Raw genomic sequence first — 15,851 nt, forward strand, 5'->3', positions numbered from 1 at the left:
GCTTCGTAGAATGGAGACAGTTAACTGAAATTTGCACAAATATCCGCACAACCGTTTTCATGTATAAAATCAAATTTCACAATTAAATTTGGCAATAGCTGATTTGGCTTAGTTCCTTTCTGCTTAACGCGGTCCAAACGTCTATCTCTTTCTAAATATCTCTTTAGGTACATATATTGACTACGATTTTTAACTTTAAAACTAAAATAAATGTATAGAAATAAATAGGTAACTGTTAATTTAACTGCCTGTTAATTTGTCTGTAAATTTTAATAATTCAGGTTGATCTAATATTTATAAATTCTGTTGATACCTATAAATATTCTTGAATTTACATTTATTATAATTAAATTAACATTGATGTCATTAGGGTTGTGTCGCCAATTCAGTTTATTCATTAGGTTTCCGTAAGTGAATGAAACGCCTCCTTGATTTCGGATGGAAACCTAAAGGCTATTAAATTCATAAATGTTTCGAAGCTTAAATGATGGGGTTCGGTTTGATTACCGCTATGTGGCCAGTTCGATCTGTTGGAGCGTAGTTTTATTTTTTATGACTTTATAGCCTATTTAAAAGTATCAAACTGGTGCATTAAAGAGAAAAGTAAGAAAGGAAATACCGCTCCCAACATAAAATGTATGCACTTCTGTTAGCGGGAGCTTAACGAATCCGTCGTTCAAAGGGACCTGCTTGGGTTTGGTTGGGTCATACCACTATTTCGACTCGTAGGAGCTCGGGTGGCTTAACTCGTAAACTTGAAGGCGTTTTATATGGGTAGCATTGCCGAGCGAGGAAATCCCGTTCTCAACAGGACCTGCTTGGGTTTGGTTGGGTCATACCACTATTTCGACTCGTAGGAGCTCGGGTGGCATAACTCGTGAAATTGAAGGCGTTTTATATGGGTAGCACTGCCGAGCGAGGATTTTCTGGATTTTGCGCGAATAAATTGATACTCGTTTAATTTAAAATATCAACACATGTAATCAAATCAATCAAATGGTTGAAAATTGCTTGAAGCACTCAGAATTTTCTGATCCATGACAGATTTTCCTGTTATTTTCCTAGTTTTTCCAGCTATCATCAAATTCGCTGATATTTTCCGGTTTTTACTGATGGTAGACACTCTCGTATAGTATAAGAATAATGACATCTATTAAACAACTTCATCTACGTCTGCAATGACTTCGATGATTTCATTGATGAAGCAACTTGGAAAATGCATCTTTGTTAAGTGGCTTTGTTGATTCTACTGTTGCTAGAAGCGCTTTCCGCTCATTATGATTGGAAAGCTTTCCCGGGAAAAATAGGATCAACAAAACATTTTCTGAGTAGCTTCATCAATAAATAACTAGACACTGAAGGACGAGAAACCGTGATGAAAAATGTTTTCATGAGAGAGTCCATACGACTGGTTAGTTATGATCATTTGGACGCATTTCTGCCAAACGGAACTATGTGCATTTAGACATGAGCCCTGAGACCCATCAGAACGTATGCATAGCAGGGCTCACGACATAATGCACATAGTTCCGTTTCGCAGAAATACGTCCATTTTCGAAGCTGCCGTTTTCACAGCGCATCAGACATCAATCTCCAATTACATCAAAACTTTCCACATACTGCAATACCTTACGTGTGGCTACACCGAGCCAACTGGGTCTTGATCACTTTCCCAGCTGCGATTGGAGCCGTATAAAAAACGAAACCAGTGGCGATTATTTAAAGTTTGCAACAAGTTTTGGTTCATTTAAATGCTTATAAAACAATCGATGTTTTTTGAAGCGAGCTACCTTCCCTAGCATCGATTAATTTCGACGGATTGAAATCAAGAGTTTTCAATAATAAGAGATACAACTAACTGAGAACACTATCCCTAGTTAAGGTGATACGATGGACGCCATATTTTATGTCAGAACGAAATGCGACATATCTCATCGATTGGTTCAACTTTTTCAGCTACTCATTTTTTTTTTCGTATTTTGAGATCTGATGTCAGGAGACTTACAGAATTCCTTTAACAATTTTGACAAAAAAATTCAACGCAATAAAGGCGTGGTTTTTTTTAGGGGAAAAATATCGCATTCGAGTGCAGTTTCGATATCAGTATCGAATGCGATGTTTTCCCCCTAAAAAAACCACGCCTTCATTATTTTGAACGCGTTTGTCAAAATTGGTTAGTGAATTCTTTAGCCTCCTGACAACAGAATTGCGATCTCAAAATATGAGGAAAATAACGAGATTATGAAAAAATGGAACTAATCGATGCGATTTATGGAATGTCGTTCTGACACAAAATATAGCGTCCATCGAATCGTAGTTTACAAGAGCGGGAGGTTTGAATTCACGCGTCAAGAAGAATTCAATATCTTACATTAGTACGGAGTTTATTTCAGTAAACGTTGCGCAAATAGTGTTCTACGTAAAATTTTGATTAAGAAACATGTATCAGAATGCTTAACTTCGTACCTTGTCCAGTAAGACAATTTTGTTTCCTCGAATATTTCAGTTGCATGACATGACAACACCGAATGGTTCCTCAGTCCGTGCAGCCAGACTTAATCGATCGGTTCAAGAGGAAATTAAGTCCCATTAGTTCTATTAACATAATTGCTAGGGCGCTACGAGGCAGCATTCCCATGCTCCTCCCTTAGGAAACGAAGCTTGCCTCCCTTCATGCCATTTTCTTCGCCCTTTCGAGAATATTTTCGGAGGGGTTCATACCTGGATTTCACATGATATTTCCCAGAAATAACAAAAAATTAGCAGGAATTAGGAAGTACTAAAGTCAGAGTACGCAATTTTTCAGTTTCGCCACGACCCAAGTATTTTCTGAACTCTATCCGTGATCTCGATCAATCGTTCAAGATTCATCGAAAATTCTTCGTCCTTTTCGTTTAGGGGGATTTACTTCCGACGACATTATACATTTGAATTTAAAAATTAGGAATTCAGGAAATTCCGGTCATTTTTCGAGATTTTCTTAGATTTGCTAGAGATGCAAATTGTTCTTGACCGCGCGGCAAAATTGCGGAATTGCCCTAAGAATTGAGGAGGATGAGAGGTTTATTCTCCCTTTTTTCCCTTCGATTTTTCAGTTTTCAGATTTTCATCTCTCGTGGAATACTGCAACTTGGACACACCTTCTAAAAAAACCAAAAAACTCAACAAAATTTTGATCAGCGCGTTGTGTTGACCTTTTTGCGCAGACCCAGCGCGTTGCACGAAATTGTGGAGGCGATTTTTTTGTCGATCGGTTCATGTTTTCATTTCCGAGCGATTCATGTCGATCGAATCATACCCCCTGCACAAGATGACGTCACACGTCGAAAAGCCCCGGCTCTCGAGAACGCACAGTGGATCGAGTCAATCAGAGAGGTCGGACATGAAATTTTTGACTTTAACTTCAAATTTTGATGTTTAAATCACATTTCAAATGAATCAGTGAGAACTAAAGCACACTAACTCGCAAAACTTAAAATAATCAAGACACATACACAATTGCAGAGTAGGTGAAGAACTTTAAAAGATTTTCGGTACCGACAGACAATACTTAATGACACTTTAAAGGTCCAAGTGTGAACAGATCCGCTAACTTCTATGAGCGAAGTGAAAATTGTTTGCTTTCAATGAAAATTAAACATTTTCGAGTTACCGAGTTGGTGTGTTTTGGTTCTCACTGTTTCAATTGGACGTATTTCTACCGAACAGACCTATGTGGCGATGAGAAATGTGGGGTGTGCTCTAGAAATCTGCATAAGAAGCAATGTAAAAGTGGGCGTGGTTCCTTTTGAAGAATTGGCAAAGCGGGATGTTGCATTCTATCAAACAGACCTATGTGCAGCTGAGTGCGGAACTCATGAGCCGCGGGCAGGGCAATAGAGCCTTGTGGACAGGGCTCATGAGTTAAAGAGCTCCAACGACGACGACGACGTCTCACCCCCGCTTTTTCATTGCCGCTGACGTCACTGGCGCTTTATTATTCCCATTCACTCTTACGGCCAGAGACTAACGAGCACACCCCATATTTCTCACTTCCACATAGGTCTCTTTGGTAGAACTACGTCCAATTGTCATTGACATTGATGTCACATTTTAAATTTTAGGAGGTGCTAATAGATGAAAATTTCACGGGGCAACCATTAGCACCATTTTCTGAACCTGAAAAAGTGATAAGCGTATAAAGTTTCCGAATTTTGTCCGACCTCTCCTATTGACTCGATCCACCGCGGCACGGTCCACCTGACGTCGCGTCGGAGGAAAGCTGAGCCGCGTGACGTGTCGTGACGGAGGCGTTGATCGATGACTCCTCTCTCCTTACGTCAAGCGGGATTACTTTCTCCCGCCCCCGAAAAGAAATGCGGTCAAAGCGATCGCCGATTCACATCCGACTGCGTTTCAATTAATAAGACGATCGTTCGTTCGTTCGTTGGGTTTCTCCCCCCCCCCCCCTCCCGCGCCACACCGCTCGCCAGACGAAAGTTCAAAGTCTTCCCCGCGCCAAAGCTGTAGGTCAGACGTCTTCTCGACGCATTTAAGCGAAAGTGTGACGTCAGAAGTTCGCAGGATTTTCCATGCGAGGTGAAGCCGACCTGACAGCTCTGGTTTGTGCGTGGCGTAAGGACGTTTTTTCGTTTCTCTCAAGAAAGAACGTAACTCCATTGCAATGTTGCCAAATGTCTCCTCGCAAAGTGCATATTACCAAGAAAATAGAGGACATTTCTAACTGAAAGTTTCATTGATTTTTCCTCAGATTTTATGCAAGAGGCAGAGAAGCTCACGCACTTGAGGCAGCCGTAAGTGCGCAAAAAAGAAACTAGTTTCAAGCAATACAGCAGTAAGTGGCAATATTCCTCCGGAGAGCCAATGAGAACAGTGCTTCTAAGCAAAGTGCCGCCCTCTCCTGCCAATTTCTAACTAGAAAACGTGTCAGTTAAGTGTCCAAAACGCAACCACGAAAGCATGCAGAAGATAGCACTTACGGCTGTCTTGCCTAACACTAACCTAGCGTGAAAATGAAAATACCCTCTTAATGTAATTGAAATGAGATCAGTCGATTTTTAATCATCCAAACGATCTCTAGGACTCTTTCAGAGGATTAGCGGCACTGGAGATGTTGCATGTGAGAGAGTTTTGCGATTTGACCATTGATTCTTATGTAAAAGTTCGCGAGAAACACGATGGTGCCACTGGTTTTCTATGAAATAATCTCCCAAGCTCAAAAAAAGCTCTCAAGTTGAGGCCAAAATGGAGGGGATATCCCACGCTATCCTGAGAGTACACCTCTGCATCAAGACAAACTCTCCATGCAAAGATAGGGAGCAAATACATTGACAGGGCTGCCACTTTATTTGGGGACTCCAAAACTGAAAACACGGCAACCCTGCTAATGTATTTGCTCTCTATCTTTGCATGCAGAGTTTGCCCTGATGTAGAGGTGGACTCTCAGGGTAGGGTGGGATATTCCCTCCATTTTGGCCTTACTTTGAGAGCTTTTTTTGAGCTTGGGAGATGATTCCAGAGAAAACCAGTGGCACCATCGTGTTTCTCGCGAACTTTTACATGAGAATCAACGGTCAAATCGCAAATCCCTCGCACATGCAACATCTCCATTCATATAGATTTGTTTTCCTTTCTTTATGTGACTTCCTATGAAAATCCAGATATTTAGGGGGCAATTTTTAGGGGCCACGTTGTCGCAGAGCCTTCATTTTTCAGGCGTCATGGCCGATTTTTTAGGCGCATTCGGCGCGTTGGCGCCTGTGCGTTTCGAACATTGCTTCAGTAGTACATATCGGTGTCCGCACAGAATCAAAGGGAAAGCGACGAGAAAACTGCGTAACCCGCCCGGATTAACGGGGCTTTGCGGGCCCGTCGCCCGCATCGGGGGCGGAGAGGGGGGAGGCAAGGGGGCGTCAGGTGAACGTGCGGCGTGCGTCGGACGCGAGCCGAAAGTCAAGGCCGCGCGGCTGCGTTTGTTGACACACTTCTCGCTAGCGCCACTCGCCGCTCGCGCCGGTGGCTCCGGGGCTGGATTCGCAATTCGCCATTCGCGCTCGCCTCTCTCATCATCCGATTACCGAGTCCGACGCGAGAGGCGAGACATTTCTGGGTTAGCAGTTGGAACCCACGGCGCCAGACCGAGATCCCCAGACGGAAACGCTTTCCATCGAGGTCCTGCGGGATACATGTCGTACAATGGAGATGTTGCATGTTTGAGGGATTTGCGATTTGACTGTTGATTCTTATGTAAAAGTTCGCGAGAAACACGATGGTACCACTGGTTTTCTCTGAAATCAACTCCCAAGCTCAAAAAAGCTCTCAAAGTGAGGCCAAAATGGAGGGGATATCCCACACTATCCTGAGAGACCACCTCTACATCAAAACAAACTCTCCATGCAAAGATAAGGAGCAAATACATTGACAGGGCTGTCACCTTATTTGGGAACTCTTCAACTGAAATCACGGCAACCCTGCTGATGTATTTGCTCCCTATCTTTGCAGGGAGTTTGTCTTGATGTAGAGGTGGACTCTCAGGGTATGGGGTGGGATATCCCCTCCATTTTGGCCTCACTTTGAGAGCTTTCTTTGAGCTTGGGAGATGATTTCAGAGAAAACCAGTGGCACCATCGTGTTTCTCGTAAAAATTTACATAAGAATCAATGTCAAATCGCAAATCCCTCACACATGCAACATCTCCATTGTTTTAATGTAAAGTCAGCATTTGATACTTGTTGTAAATTTTTTTAACAGTACAAATGCTAAATTAACCATCCATTATTTCCGTGCAATCGATTCTTGGTGAGGCAGCTTCCCTCGCCTAAAATCGATAGTTGCAGTAAATTTAAATGGGTATGTTGAAGCGCTGGTCACATAGGATCGTGTTTAGGTGCTTCATTCTTGTAGATCAGCTATAAATAATAAGATCTCTCCAAACAGCAACTTTCTGCGTTGAATATTGACCAAGATATCGCGCCTTGAAAAACTTGATTCATGAAGTCATCCACCACGGTGGTGCATACCATGTTATGCACAGCCGCGGTGGATGACGTCAAAAACTCACGTTTTCTGAGGACGATTTCTCAATTGATATTCAATGTAGAAAGTTGCTGTTGGATGAATCTGATTATTTTGAGCTGATCTATGAGAATAAAGCATCATACCACGATTCTGTGACCAGCGCAACTGACCCATCGAGAAAAAAACAATGTTGATAACTTTCTGTTGAAACGGCCTTTCTGTGGCGGTTCAGTACTAGATGTTCCTCCAAGAAGCAAGGGGCGCCACATTTAGCGCCTCATGCGCTCTAAATCTGCCAAGACTTAATGAGGAAAGTTAACAGGAAGAGTGTTAACACAATTTAAAGTTCCACCAAGAGTCTCGATAGTGGCGCATGGTTCATGACAGCTTCTCGAAGCCAACATCCAGGGGTTTCAAGGTCTCTCCGATGAGATCTCACGAGTAAAATGAAGAACTTACGCGACACAATGGACCACTGGACAAGGTACGAATTTAAGCAATCTGAAACATGTTTCATGACTAGAATTTCACGTAGAACACGATTCGCACAACGAAAATTACTGAAACCAACTCCTAACGAAGATATTAACGTTTTTATTTCACATTGGTTACGAGGAATTTGAACTGTCCGCTCACAAGAAACTCAAAGCTCTACGTGAGTCAAATCGCGCACCACAACGGTTTCAGCGAGCCTCTCGATGGAGCAAACGTTCATTTCCCACCTGTGTTGTTCAAACTGTAAGAAATTTGCTATAACTGAGCCGAAGCGTCAAGATTGAGGTTGCCAGAGTTTTACATCGCAGAGACTGTCATGATAACGTTTAGCGCCCGGTGTGAATCACGTAAAGCATTGAGTTTTCATGAGCGGGTGGTTTCAATTCACGCATCAAGAATCATTTAATTTCTTCGTAAGGAGTTGATCCTGTGACTAGCGCAACAGACCCATTTGATCGATATCTCATAATCATACTTAAGGAGATTAATCCCACCTCGTCCGAACTTAAATCCGCAATTGAAAGTTGTGTGAAGTGGCAGTAACATGAGTGCCATTGATGAATAATGAGGCACACTGTCCATCATCGAGTAGGCCTCAGCTTGAAAAAGCTCTTCACACGAAAAGCTTCTTAAAACATGTTTACATGCTCATCATCGAAGTCGATGAGGGCCTGATGAAAGGACTATCTCTTCTACATTGATAGCGAAGAGAGCAGTAAGTGTCAAATTTTCGAAATCGAGTTTCCTTCAAAATTCGTCTGACCTCTATTAGACGAGATCACTGAAATGGGCCTGTTGCAAACTTTTGCTAGAGCAAATATAAGAGTTGTTTCCTGCAGATGATGCCTCAAAAATCACGATGGGCGCATCGGCAAAGTCTGAAATGCACTCATAACTTCACAATCTGCGTAAGAAATTTGCGTTTTTTTGAGCTTCCCGCTTCAAAAACGATACTACGGCACAGGTGAACATTTTGTTAGAGGAGTCGTTCCATCGTCGGCAATATTCATCATGGCCGATGCTTCCGCAGTTCCGCGCGTAATTCGAGGTGAGTTCAGGGTCAATCAAGGCGGGCGAGGAAAATATGAACGTAAACACGCCGATTGTTATCTGGTCTAATGCTGTTCAGGTGTTATCTCGTCTCATCGTACGTGTTTTGGCGAATTGGCGTCGGCCATGATGAATATTGCCGACGATGGAACGACTCCTCTAACAAAATGTTCACCTGTGCCGTAGTATCGTTTTTGAAGCGGGAAGCTCAAAAAACCGCAAATTTCTTACGCAGATTGTGAAGTTATGAGTGCATTTCAGACTTTGCCAATGCGCTCATCGTGATTTTTGAGGCATTATCTATAAGAAACAAATCTTAGTTTTGATATAGCAAAAGTTTGCAACAGGCCCATTGCTGAAACAGCGAACTTCATCGTAGTTGTATCAAGACGAGCGCTGTAAGTGCGCAAAAATGACATAGTTTCAGGCAATACGGCAGTAAAAGACATTATTCCTCCAGAAAGCCGATGAAAACAGAGCTTTCAAGTTAAGTGACGCCCTCTTCTGCCAATTTCTAACCTGAGAATGTGTTTGTTGTGTGTCCAAAACGCAGTCACGAAAGCATGTAGAAGATAGGACTTACGGCTGTCTTGCCGAACAATAACCGCATACTGGAAAAAAAACCACATTGGATCTAGAGTCCAGACTCTTGAAAACATTTACAAGAAAAAATACTCTTGATTCAATTGGATTTTTGCTTGGATCAAAAGGAAATCCGCTCAAATTAAGAGGCTTGGTTCTTGATTTAAGCAAAAATCCGATTGAATCAAGAGTATTTTTTCTTGTCGATGTTTTTAAGAGTCTCGACTCTACATCCAATGTGTTTTTTTTCCAGTGCGAGCATGAAAATGACAAATCGACGGTGAAACTACCAAACCACGTATCTCGGTTTGCGACGTCGCAGACTTCCTGTCATACTTTATTTTTTAAATGAAAAACTACTTAACGTCCAGTCTCGAAAATTTTTGTGATTTTTCCTCATCGTGCGGAGAAAATTCTGTGAAAATTTCAAGGAATGATATTGATTTGGTCTACTTCAAAAAAATAAAATGCGAGCGTAGATTTTTAAACACCGCAAACGAGACACGTGGTTTGGTAGTTTCACCGTCGAAATACTATTTCTATGTAATTGAAATAAGATCAGTCGATTTTTAATCATCCGTACGATTTCTAGGAGTCTTTCGGACGATCAGTGGCAATTTGAAGAGGAACGGAGGCCAAATAAAAATAAAAAAAAATATTTCTTCCAAAAAAGATTTAAAAATATTTCTTCCAATAAAATTTTCCGGTCAGAGGCTACCGAGCCCGTTTCCCCAAAACTTCATTTCTGCACTTACTGCTCTCTTCGCTATCACGGAAGTTCAGGTGATAACGAGGTCACTGATTTTCACCGTTTCAAAACGAATAGTGACTGATTGAGGTTCAAAAAAGCTCGGGCACAGAACCTTCAAGCTCCCACATTTTCACGCGCCCGCAAGCCGGCTCTCTAAAACAATTTCCCTCGGATTTCAAAATATCACGCAGAGTTCGCCGACAGAGACCGTTTGACTATTATAAGGAGGATCATACCACTATTTGATCACGCGGGAGCGTGGGTTGCCTACACCAAAAATTGAAGGCAAACTGATTTGGCGTTAAAGTAACCTCTTCCGGTTAAGTAGAAAGCTTTTATTTGACGTTTTCCGAGTGATATTGCTAGTTCGTCACCTCGCGGACCAAGTATCAGAAGCGCCATGCGACGTTTAAACATTTCCGCTGCCATTTCATTTTTTAACAGAGAAATTGTTGGTTGAATCCGATGAAAAATCTCACTGAACTTCGTCGGCAGCACAAAGAAAATTCAGTGAAATTTTCGGACAGTTTCGTTGAACAATTTCTCTGTAAAAAAATTAAATGACGGCGGAAAGTTGTGAACGTCGCATGGCGCTTGTGATACTTCGGCCGGGAGGAGACGAGTTCACGACGATACCACCATTCGACCACTTGAGAGCTCGTGTTGTCGACGTTGAAATTGAAGGCAAACTAAAATAACCTTTCCTTCTTGTTTCCTTCGAGTTTCGACTTTTAATTCCTAAAAATTGATCCCCGTTCCACATTACTTATTGAGCCTTTGAACATTTTCATGCTTTCGGGCTGGCGCGTTATTGAGCAATTGGTGCACGCATGTCTTTTTTCATCGGGTTCCCTCGACTATTACAAACATTTTTAAACTAAATTTTCGAAGTAAAATTTCGCTTTCAAAGCAAAACAAAAAAAAAAAAAAAAAAAAAAAAAACTAAATTTTAGGCTCTTCATCCGTTCTACAGCTTCATTTCCGACTCGCAGTTAACTGAGGAATTAAGGCTCTTCCGCCCCTATCCCCACAATAACGATTGATGCGGCTCATGGTAGATCGTAGATTGAATTCGATCAGCCTAAAGCAGGCTACTTGGTGCGGACTCAACCATGGTTATTTTTATTAGAGGCATGTGATGAGGAGCTACCAAAATACTAGGGTGTCTACCAGTTATGAAAAACCAAATTTGGGGACTTTTATGGGAGTTTTTTCAAGAAAATCGGGGACCTTTTTCCCCGAGATAGTAAGAGAAAGGGAGCTAGTTAGAGCGTTATTTTATGCGACTAATTTTAAAAGGCATGTTGAACCGATGAAAACATACGAAAAACCAAGCAACACTTCAGTTTTTCCATTCCTGGTTATACCGCGCCGCCGCGGCTGGTGGGAAAATTTTCAAATGCCGGCGTGTAGGACGATTTTTGTCATTTTTTGGGGACCTGAATAAAAGAATTGGGGGCTTTCGAGGATATCGTGGACACCCTTCCAAAATGGGGAATTTTGGGGACCGGTAGACACCCTGAATACTGATCTTAAATAAAACGTTTCCAACGGTAGAAACGGATTGGTACGGTAAAAAAAAAGTACAGCTGCTGAGCTCTCAAGGTCAGTAGCGTAACGATCTAGAGGGGGACTCTCCAACAGATGTTTTTGCGCCCCCCCCCCCCCCCCTTGAAGCTCCACCTTGCTTCCGTTTTACATCGAAACATGGTTAACGGAATAACTTCCCTCTTTTGCAGCGCACTTCCTTTGCACGCTGAAATCGACATTTGTTTCGGCGTTTCGATGATTGGGGAAAAAGCTCATTTCCAGCCCAATCATGGTGAACATTTACGTTGGAATAGCGATGGCCTAAGTCCCTAAGTGCGAAACCACATACCTCCGTTTGGAACGTTGCAGACTTCCTGTCATACTTTATTTATCCATCTGAAGACTAGTGAACATAATTTCTGGAAAACTTTCTTTGATTTTTCTCCTTTATAAGCGGAATATTTCGCAGTTTCAAGTAACGTGCCTACTTGAGTTGTGTCTCGTCCGAAAAATACAATAAGAGCAGAGATTTCGAAATACCGCAATGGAGATACGTTGTTTCGCACTTTGGCCATCAATAGGTATTCCAGAAAGAAGAAAACATCAACTGGGTTCGGCGTGTGGTCAACTTCTTAGCAGCAAAAGGGTAAGTAAGAAAGGAGTGAGAGCACATTTTGTCCAACATTCTGCTGAAGAGCACATCTTGACCACAGCAAGCAGGGATTCCTCTTGGTAAAAATTGATGGGTTTGACTTGACAAGCCTGACAACTGACAGACTACATCAGTTTAACATGCTGGCCTGGTTATGGTTTCAAGTGCCAGCGCCTAACAGTACTCATAATTGGACCGCGTTTAGCAGAAAGGAACCTAGCCGCATCAGCTACCTACTGCCAAATTTAACCGAGCAATTTAATTTTACACAAGAGAACGTTTGTGCGGATTCCCTCGAAAATTGAGAGGAATTTGCTTCATACTATCCAGAAAATTCACTGAAATTCGCGTAAAAATCCACACAACCGATTTCATGTAAAAAATTGAATTTGGCAATGGCTGATGTGACTTGATTCCTTTCTGCTTAACGCGGTCTATTCTGAATGGTGTTCGATGACAGCGACTGTCAGGATATCAGATGTGATGTATGAACATCGAACTGTAAAATGATCGATACATTCAACAAAGAATAATGATTTTCAAGCTTGGCAAAATGTGTTGGAAGCATTTACTTTAGTTCAAGTTAGAAAAGAACATGATTTTTGACTACCATTCAAAAATCAGCAGCGACATAATTTGGGGGTGTCAGATGCCCGGTTGCTGGCGACTCGTAGTACTTATTCCCATCCCACGGAACGGTTTGATGAAAGACCCTGAACAACTTGATATTAACTTTTTTAGATCAATCGGATAAATGATTCTCCGTGAGAAAATTAACGCAGTAATTCACAGTTATACATTAATGCACAAAAGCTTACATTTTGAGGTGAAACTTCAAAACCAAGCTTCCATAGGTATACCAGATGTAGACAATGTCTAGGACTTTAGGGTGCTTTAAGTTGCGGTCAGCAACTAGAGAACTCATCTGTGGGTGCAAAATTGTATTAGCGTTGGATCACTTAGCTCTCTACATCTGAGGGATGACTGCAGCTCACCTCTCATTCCTTCATAAAATTGCCGAAGTAAGTACAGAAACTTCACAGTTTCACTTGAACCTCACTCAACCTAAACCTAAACTCTTTACTTTGACTGAGGAAGCTTTGGAGATTGTGTAGACAGCACCTCAGTAGAGTGCATGGCAACATTTAAAAACTCAACGAACAACTATTGGTTTCAGGTCTCCACTACTTTAGTTGATGGAGGATTTGAGAGCAATTCTTTGGTTTTCATGAATCAAAGGTAAGTTTGATGATCCTTAGGGGCAGAAAAGATTGGGATTCATGCGCATCAGAGCTGTGAGTTTGTAAGTACTGTCTACTGTCAAGCAAATTGTCACGGACAGAGAACAAGGTAAGTATCCAAAGAAATACTGGAGGCTATAGTCACGAAATAATTAATCAGAAATAATAGAGTGTCATTCAAAAAAACTTACCATCCAGTGAAAAAATCCTGGGGTGTCTAAGTAGTTGGTTGATAAGCACTTGTCACACAATCACACAGATTCACTGACTTGGGAACAGCTCTAAATTCGGATAGGACACTGAAAAGCAGATGATCTGCTATCCTACGATGGATTTCGAAAGTTGCCACGGTAAAATTTTGAGCTGGGAGGAATTGAAGGGGCACAACAACAGAATCAGGTCATTTCGAGAACAGAATTACGACGATGCACGCTACATACTGGTTTCATACGGATTGATCGAAGTTGTGGTACCTGGGCTGGAAACACGAAAACACGCACCACCCTAAGGAGAATTAATAATCTTAATCAAAGACGGTCCGGGTGAAAATTTACGCACTTTAATTATCACTGAGCTGAATTAAGCACAATTAAGCAAACACGTCTGGTACAGCTTCATGATGCAGATAAAGAAAATTTACACATGATAAAACACGCGTCTGATTGAATTTTACTGATTTACTTCATGACTAATCCGCTAGACAGCGCTGCACCACGATGAATGTATCAGATCATTTTGCCAACCTTATTTTGTGACACTATCCCAGTCGGTTTCCAAAAATTCTAAAATTAGTTGATTTCCAATGAAAGGTTAAAATACTCAACGATTTTCGAGTTAAAATGAAAATCGGAATATTTCACCTTTAATCGAGCTCCTTCTAGCCGGTTTTAAACAAATTGGAGCTGTAGTGCTGTACTAGTGGTTTGTCAAGTCTAAGCGACGATTTAGGGCATACAAATTTTTTATGTTTCCGTCTGTGATAAAAAATATGCCTGTCAGCTGATTTAACCGCGAGTTTCAAAATGACGGGCCGTCATTTCGTGAGCGCAACTTTTCACTAACATTGAGGTCCAAAAAGTAAGAAATTAGGTAACATAAAAGTCTTGGATTTAATTGATACCTGTGATGATTAGGAAGCTTAAATAGGAGTTAATGAAAATTTTCTGCAAGAAATATGCGCTGAGCTCTTTAAAAATAACATTGGTAACTGCATCCCACCTGGGTTCCCCCTTAATGTCAATGTTCCAGGAAGCAAATAAATTCAATGAGCCATCTGATTTTACTTTTCCCAATTTTATAAAATGTAGTGTGTAATGGAGGCTCCTTAACTATTTGAAAACTTATATTTTAGGGAAGAAAAAAACTTGAAAAACGCAAAAACAACCGTACTAAAACCAGGTTGGTAAATTATCTCAGACTCCAACATATCCTGACTCATAATTTTAACAATGGGCCTGTTGCAAACTTTTGCTAGAGCAATAATAAGAGTTGTTTCTTATAGATAATGCCTCAAAAATTACGATGAGCGCATCGGCAAAGTCTGAAATGCACTCATAACTTTACAATCTGCGTAAGAAATTTGCGGTTTTTTGAGCTTCCCGCTTCAAAAACGATACTACGGCACAGGTGAACATTTTGTAAGAGGAGTCGTTCCATCGTCGGCAATACTCATCATGGCCGACGCCAATCCGCCAAAACACGTGTGATGGGACGAGATAACACCTGAACTGAATTAGACCAGATAACAATCGGCGTGTTAACGTTCATATTTTCCACGCCCGAATTGATTGACCTTGAACTCTCCTCGAATTACGCGCGGAACTGCGCGCAAGCGTCGGCCATGATGAATATCGCCGACGATGGAGCGACTCCTCTAACAAAATGTTCACCTGTGCCGTAGTATCGTTTTTGAAGCGGGAAGCTTAAAAAAACGCAAATTTCTTACGCAGATTGTGAAGTTATGAGTGCATTTCAGACTTTGCCGATGCGCTCATCGTGATTTTTGAGGCATTATCTATAAGAAACAACTCTTATTTTTGCTCTAGCAAAAGTTTGCAACAGGCCCATTGGGAAAGAAATGTATTGACACTTCAAAGGTTTTAAGCATAAGAGGGCTTCACGCAAGAAAGGTTTATAGCTGCAAATCTGCTGAGATTGAAAGAATGCTAATTCCTGGTATTAGTAGCAGAAGTTGAACTTTGCTGTGATTAAATGCATGGTGCAAAGATACAAAAAGATAAACACAGCAGGACTTTTTCTGAAGATAAATGGGATGTTTTGACTGCAACACAGAAAATGCCAGGGTCAGCAGCAAAATTGTAAGGCTTTTTCGTGACATTTAAAGATTTTATCTCCCACTTGATTCAAACTGTTGCAGGTTTCAAGATTTTTTTGAGACAAGTAAGGAATTCCAGATTCTCAGTTTCATTTCCAAGTCTGTAACTTCATAAACTCCTTTTTGGAATGAGAAGAGCAAGACGAACTGAAGATTGATGCTTGTGAATAAGGATATTAACTGATACAGTCATCCATC

At 41.4% G+C, this 15,851-nt stretch overlaps 1 protein-coding gene across 1 annotated transcript in view; it reads right to left on the reverse strand.

The window, feature by feature from the left end:
- Oatp30B (Organic anion transporting polypeptide 30B) overlaps positions 1 to 13,980 on the reverse strand; it is a 170,680-nt gene extending 156,700 nt beyond the window's left edge. The window contains exon 1 of the mRNA XM_019040548.2: positions 13,510 to 13,980. The gene's annotated coding sequence lies outside the window, so the exon portion shown is untranslated. The remainder of the gene's footprint in view (positions 1 to 13,509) is intronic.
- Between the last annotated feature and the right edge of the window lie 1,871 nt (positions 13,981 to 15,851).

This window comes from Bemisia tabaci, chromosome 10, assembly GCF_918797505.1.
Source record: "Bemisia tabaci chromosome 10, PGI_BMITA_v3".
Taxonomy (NCBI): Eukaryota; Metazoa; Arthropoda; class Insecta; order Hemiptera; family Aleyrodidae; genus Bemisia; species Bemisia tabaci.